This window comes from Schistocerca piceifrons, chromosome X (genome assembly GCF_021461385.2).
Source record: "Schistocerca piceifrons isolate TAMUIC-IGC-003096 chromosome X, iqSchPice1.1, whole genome shotgun sequence".
In the NCBI taxonomy this organism is placed as follows: Eukaryota; Metazoa; Arthropoda; class Insecta; order Orthoptera; family Acrididae; genus Schistocerca; species Schistocerca piceifrons.
This window is the reverse complement of record NC_060149.1, coordinates 900226694-900233703: the sequence shown is the minus strand read 5'-3', so window position 1 is coordinate 900233703 and position 7010 is coordinate 900226694. Positions and strand designations below refer to the sequence as shown.

The 7010-nt window shown below is 45.4% G+C and overlaps 1 pseudogene; it reads left to right on the top strand.

The window, feature by feature from the left end:
- The first annotated feature begins 5717 nt into the window (after positions 1-5717).
- LOC124723815 lies at positions 5718-5836 on the top strand (annotated as a pseudogene).
- The last annotated feature ends 1174 nt before the right edge of the window (positions 5837-7010 follow it).

Here is a 7010-nt window from a genome sequence, read left to right as displayed (position 1 = left end):
CCATAAAGTGAGTGAACAGTATGGCTATCGAGAAGAGACCGTGCGCTGTTAGTAAAACAGTTTTGTGTGAACGGTAGCAATTACAGTGTTGCATTGAGTCGCTGACTGGAAGGACTGAGGAGAGGCTCCATGTCATTAAATGGTTTAAAGAACATGATAATGAAATTCGAAAACATGGGTGATCTTGGTGTGATATGTGGAAGAGGAACGCGTCCTATCACGGCGGAAGCTATCGACGGGGTTGCTGTTGCTGTAACTGACCATTCAGAACGTGTCCCGAGTAGTGCTAGTGCTCGTGCAGTGTCACGAGAATTTTCCATCCCACGGTCGACTGTATGGAAAGTTTTGCGGCCTGTTTTACACTGGTGGGCTGTACAGCAACTGAAACGGCATGATCCGCAGCAACGTACTGAATTTGTTCTTCGGTTTCTGTCACGTGTCGAAGTCGATGACATATGGCCGGGCAATATTCTATGGAGTGACGAGACACATTTTACACTTCAGCGTGCAGTGAATACACAGAACTGACGAATTTGGGTACTGTTAAACCACGTGTTGTGTACAAAGAGCCACTGCATCCATCGAATGGGACTGTGTGATGTAGATTCACAAGCACCTTTATTCTCAGTCCGTTATTCTTTGACGGGAATACACGCAAGGGCTTGTCAGGTATACCGTGGCGTCCGCACGTTATCGAGACCGTCGTGTACAGCATGTGATTTCTGCTTTGGAAGAGCGCAATTGTTTGGAAACCACTGTTTTCATGCAAGATGAGGCAAAGGCCCGTCTTATTCGCCCAGTAAAATATATGCTTAATGCAACCTTCCACGAACTTTTTATCTCCAGAGGTTTCCCAGATGCATGGTCTACCAGATCACCTGATCTGAATCCATGTGAGTTTTAGCTCTGGGGACGTCTTAAGGAAAGCGTTTACCGGGGATATGTTCGGTCTATTCTTGATCTGAAGGTCAGTATACAGGCACGTTGCTCAGATTCCACCGCAACTCCTGCGAGCAACCGTTGATTACGTCATTTTACAGATACAGCATCTCGTCGACGTCTCCAGTGGCCATATTGAACAAATTGTGAAAGCGGCAGTCAACATTATGCCCTTCCCACTTGTTTGACCTTTTCTGCCCCCACCCTGTTCCTAACATATGGAACCATTTCTATGTGTATTTCTTGGATTCACAGCACCAGATTTGCACCTGGTGGCTAAAACTGGAACTATTTTTTTTCAAGCGTCAATCGGTTCCGCATTAACGCATTAGCATATCTACCAAGTTTCGCTGCCATCCAATAATTACAGCCTACAATGGCGCGCTGTAAGTAGCTGCACTTTAATTACACTGACATGAAAAATTCATGGAATACCTCCACATATCGTGTAGAGATCGTTTTCCCCCGTAGTGCAGTAACTCGACGTGGCACGAACTCAACAAGTCGTTGGAATTCCCCTGCAGAGATACTGAGCCATGCTGCCTTTATACTCAGCCATAATTGCGAAAATGTTGATAGTGCAGGATCTTGTGCACGAACTGACCTCTCGATTATGTCCCATAAATGGTCGATGGAGTTCATGTTAGGCGAACTGAGTGACCAAATCATTCGCTCGAACTCTCCAAAATTTTCTTCAAACCAGTCGCGAACAATTGTGTCATCCATAAAAATTGCATTGTTGTTTGGAAGCATGAACTGCACGAATGGCTGCAAATTGTCTCCAAGTAGACGTACATAACGATTTCTAGTCAATGCTCTGTTCAGTTGGACCAAGGGACCCAAGCCTATCCATGTAAACTCAGCCCACACCTTTATGGAGTCACCGCTACTTTGCACAACCTTGTTGACAACTTGGGTCCGTGGCTTCGTGGGGTCTGCTTCACATTCGAGCCCTACCATCTGCTCTTACCAACTGAAATCTGGACTCACCTGACCATGCTACGGTTTTCTAGTCTATAGGGTTCAAGCAGTATGGTCATGAGCCCAGAAGAGGCGCTGTAGGTGATAACGTGTTGTTAGCAAACACACTCGTGTCGGTTGTCTGCTGCCATAGCGCATTAACTTTAAATTTCGCCTCACTCTCCTAAAGGATACGTTAGTCGTACATCCCGTAATGAGTTTTGCAGTTACTTCACGCAGTGTTGCTTGCCTGTTAGCACTGACAACTGTACGCGCCGCCACTGCTCTCGGTCGTTAAGTGAAGGCTGTCGGCCACTGCGTTGTCCGTGGTGTGAGGTAATGCCTGAAATCTGGTAGTGTCGGCATGCTCTTGACGCTGTGGATCTTGGAATATTGAATTCCCCAACGATTTCCGAAATGTGTTTAGCTCCAACTACCATTCCGCGTTCAGAGTCCGTTAATTCCCGTCGTGCGGGAATCACTAGAGTTCAAAGTACAGATCCGCCAATGCAGTGCCCTTTTATTCCTTGTTTATGCGATGCTACTGCCATCTGTATATGTACACACATCGCTATACGATGACTCGTCAGCTCAGTGTATAACCAACCGTTTGACGATTGCGGCAGAGATGGTGGAGATGGTGGAGATTGGTGTCGAAGTTCGATGCACCCGTTCCTCGACGTTCTCTGTTACCTCCTGCCGCATGGGGTCGACATTCATGGCTGCTATCCCCTGAGTACTCTGTCCGACAGTGGGTTTTTCTTCTCAACTCGGTGCCACCACTTTATCAATTCCTCTGTCGTCGTGACTTCCTTTAATAGGAGAGCTTACTACGCGTGTTCTGCGACTCTTTTCACCAAGTTGAGGTTTTTCCACTTCTGTCATATTAGACGTAAGATGTGGCATAGGCCAAAACATTCTATATATAGGACTGTATTATCTCTCCATGAGGCTGGGCACTGTTCTTCAATTGTTCTTCCGCTAAGCAGACTTGCTGGTGATTGTCGCCGAATGTTTTCAGTTCTCCCCAGAATTTGTGTCAGCTATTTAGCTTCTCTTCATTCTTCTATAACCACTGCTGGGTTGTGCCTTCCAAGTAAAAGTACACATTAACCAAGTACGTCATGCCCTTCCACCTATTGTATTTGGCGACTCAGTCGATTTCTTTCAGCGATTGCGCTGGGTCCTGACCAGCGTTCCGGAAAACACTGATAGGTGGCTGATGTGCGGGTGACTTACTGCCATTTTGGAATCCATCTCTCTCATGAATACAAAGATCTTAGGAACTTTTTACTGCTAGTATTCTGGTTCCTGTCCATGTAGGCGACGGCTTTTACGTAGCATAATTGGAGCCAAGGTGACGTTTTGAAGAACCAGATGTCTCCACCATAGAATGTCGCGTCGAAATCACAGTCAAGTCCAAATGCGAAGATAGGGACGTCAGTGTTGTACAACACTAATAACTTAAAGCGCGTTTATTACTGACACCATTGTACTGCCAGAACAAAATTGAACTCCTGGGCGGAGAGTATACCTGCCTATACAAACATCGAATATTCCAGAATGAACAAAACTTACAAACAGAATATATTTCAAGAACATTCCAAATACGATAACTACCAAATAGCTGTGTGCGCCAGAGCTCGTGGCAGTGTCGTTTATATGTCAACGACTTTCAGCTTTATTTAAGATATTAACACTGATATCGGCAAGATGAATTACTATCTCTCTTCAGTTGTCAGAAGGGTGCAAAACCTATGGCTTAAACCAAATGCGAATAAATCCCAAGTAATTTCAGTATCCTAATAGAAACAAATTAGCTCAGAATTCTGCGACGGATCGTTACCTTTTCGTCTAGAGTCTAGACAGTATTCCAACACCATACCAGAAAACGGCGAATGAACTGGGTGTAACTTTGGATGAACACCTCAGCTGGTCGAAAATACTGTTCCGCATGTAGGGCATCTTCCGCTTGCCTCTATACCCTCAAAGAGTTTCAGAACCTCAGGATGTGAAACGTAAACTTGTGCATTTATTCGTTCTGGCGAACATTCCGTATTGCTATCTAATCAAACAGGGCATAAGTATTGAAAACTATAAACGGGTAGAACTAATCGTGAATGCTTGTGTGCGTTATGTGTGGAAAATCCTTCCATATGATCACGTCGGAGCTTCATCCGTCCAGTTAGGATTGTTGCAGTCAGACAAGGTGCACCCTGTCGAGTGTAAGAAAAAGATGAAGCATTTCCTTTTGTCAGTCACATAACGTTTCTCAGAAAAATTAACATAAAAAACTACAGATACAAAATTTTAGAAAGTTTAGAGAAAATTATTGTGCATGACGTCGTACACAACGGTAAGGAGAGGTGAGCGACAGTATGGTGCAGGAACTGTCGTCGTAGGAAAGCTGGACAGCACCAGAAATGATTAGTGAACAAGTTAACACAGTAGCCAGAAGACTTATTTAACTTGCATTTCTCCAAACGTACAAAGACTTTTTACAAATAGTGCAGTAAGTAACAGAGTCCAGCTATCACAATGTCAACTAGGATGAGGCTTGCTGTACTATGCATGAATGTTGGTGCATTCCACAATGGGTCCAAGTGCAAGTCGTTTGCGTGGCTGCCGCCGGCCGTCCTATATCGCGGCGGCAGAGGGCGCTCATAGTCCACAGACGGAGGTGTGGCTCAGTGGGATCGCACCATTGGGTCCCCTAGATCCCACACGACCGCTGTTGGCGTCAGACAGAAACCTACTGTTCTGTTGCCAACTTCGCGACGCCTGTAGGGTGGTATTGATACGTGACATCACAGAGATAAGAATAAAAACTTTTTTATATGACTGAAATGTCCCAGGTGCACCGTTTCCCCGCTCTGAAAACTTGAAGGTTTTGATTTTGGACTCCATTATGGAAACGTTTAGCCACAACCACCATGTCTGGAAATGGAAAATCCTGAGGCAACTAGAGCCTTCCACCATCAACAGAGATTTACCATAAACTTGTGAGCTGGTATTGTTCACAATCATCCGATTGGGCCGCATCTTCTGCCCAACACACTCAGTGGAGGAAATGGCCATATGTTTCTCAGTGAACTACTATCGGAAATGTTGGATAATGTCCCGCTGACAGTTAGGCGATGATTATGGTTCAAGTGTGATGTAGCCCCGCCACATTTTTGCTGTTGATGTCAGAGAACATTTAGACCATAGTTTCCCCAGTTGCTGGACTGGGAGGGATGAGACCGTACCGTGGCCACAACGTTCGCCTGACCCCACTGGTATGAATTTTTTGAAACGGGAGATAAAACGTATGGTGTATGAGACACCGATAGACACTCCAGAAGAGCTGGTTGCCCGACTGACTGACTCTGCAGCCATTATTCATGAAACACATTGTCATTTCAGTAGCGTTATTCAATCATTACCACTCAGGTACCAGTTGTTCCTTAATGTAAACGAATGGTATTTTCAGTAGCATCTCTCAAACAATATTCATCACGCTACATTTTGTACACCAACAGTGTCAAAAACCTTTATAGACCCCAAGCGGGAAAAGTGTGTACCTGTGGCCTTTTCTGCTTTTTTGTTTTCACCTCCTACAAAAACTCTAAAATCTTTTATTTGTAGTTTCTTTACGTGCGTCATATGGTCAAATCTCTCTGTCAAACAGTATAGCAGTTTCGGTTGAAACTTTCGGGCTGAGAGGCCATGGTTGATATACGCAACAATTCTCTAACGTTTCGTCTCCGACTGAGGGAGACATCTTCGGTGGGGAAGGGAAACGGTACCCGAATTCATGGAGCTGTATACAGGGCACCGCCAACGACCTCGCCGCAGCGGTAACACCAGTTCCCGTCAGATCGCCGAAGTTAAGCGCTGTTGGGCTTGGCTAGTACTTGGATGGGTGACCGTCTAATTCTGCCGAGCGCTGTTGGCGAGCGGGCTGCATTCCGTCTTTGTGAGGCCAATTGACGGTCTTACCGACCGCGAAGTAGCTGCTCTGGTCACGAAAACGTACAAAGGCAGGGAGAGCGGTGTGCCGAACATTGCCTTTCCATATCCGCATCCAGTGACTTCAATCGGCTAATGATGACACGGCGGTCGGTCGGTACCGCTAGGCCTTCCGAGGCCTGTTCGGACGCAGTTTAAAGTTTAGAGGGCACCACCATTCGTCACGTGATACCGAATGAGCGATATTTCTGGCTGGTGCCAGCGTTTTGGATTAATAATAATCGATCATCGATGTGTTAGCGCAAGGTCGACATCCATGTTTTATCTAACTTAACACTTTCTTCTCTTCCATTAAAATTATTATGGTGTTTGTAAATCTCTACGTCTCTCTACACATGCGTGCATGTGGCTCTGAGCACTATGGGACTTAACATCTGTGGTCATCAGTCCCCTAGAACTTTAAGAACTACTTAAACCTAACTAACCTAAGGACATCACACACATCCATGCCCGAGGCAGGATTCGAACCTGCGACTGTAGCAGTCGCGCGGTTCCGGACTGAGCGCCTGAACCGCTAGACCACCGCGGCCGGCTGCGTGCGTGTCTTTGCCGAAATGCTCGTCTCCCAGAATATTATTTCATGGTTTTCATCTCTTAAAACATGTTCTGCTACAGCCGATTTGTCAGCACTTCCCAGGCGGCTGTTCCTTTTGTGCTCGGCCAAACGAGTTTCAATACTTCTTTCCTTGCTTCCAGTGTATGCTTGCCCACAACTACAAGGAGTTTTATATACCCCAAGTGTCGCTAGTGGATGCTGTACAACGTACGTCTTTTCCCGTTCTCAAATATTCTTTTATCTTATTGATGGGTATAAAAATATTTTCAACTCCATACTTGGCCATCACTTTCCCAATGCCATCTGTGATCTTGGTATAAATAGGAGGAAAACGTTCCACGTTAGTCCTGACTTTCTCTGTTATTGGATAGAGTCCTCGACCCACCTGTTTACTGGAGGAACCATTTCTCTTGAAAGGCAACAGTATGTGATCAAGCTCATATTGTAAATAAATCGGCTGCTAAACTTTATTACTCCTGGCCACCAAGATTTATTGTCAACTCTTTTTTTGTCTTGGTTGATGGCTGAATCCCTTATGGAGGTA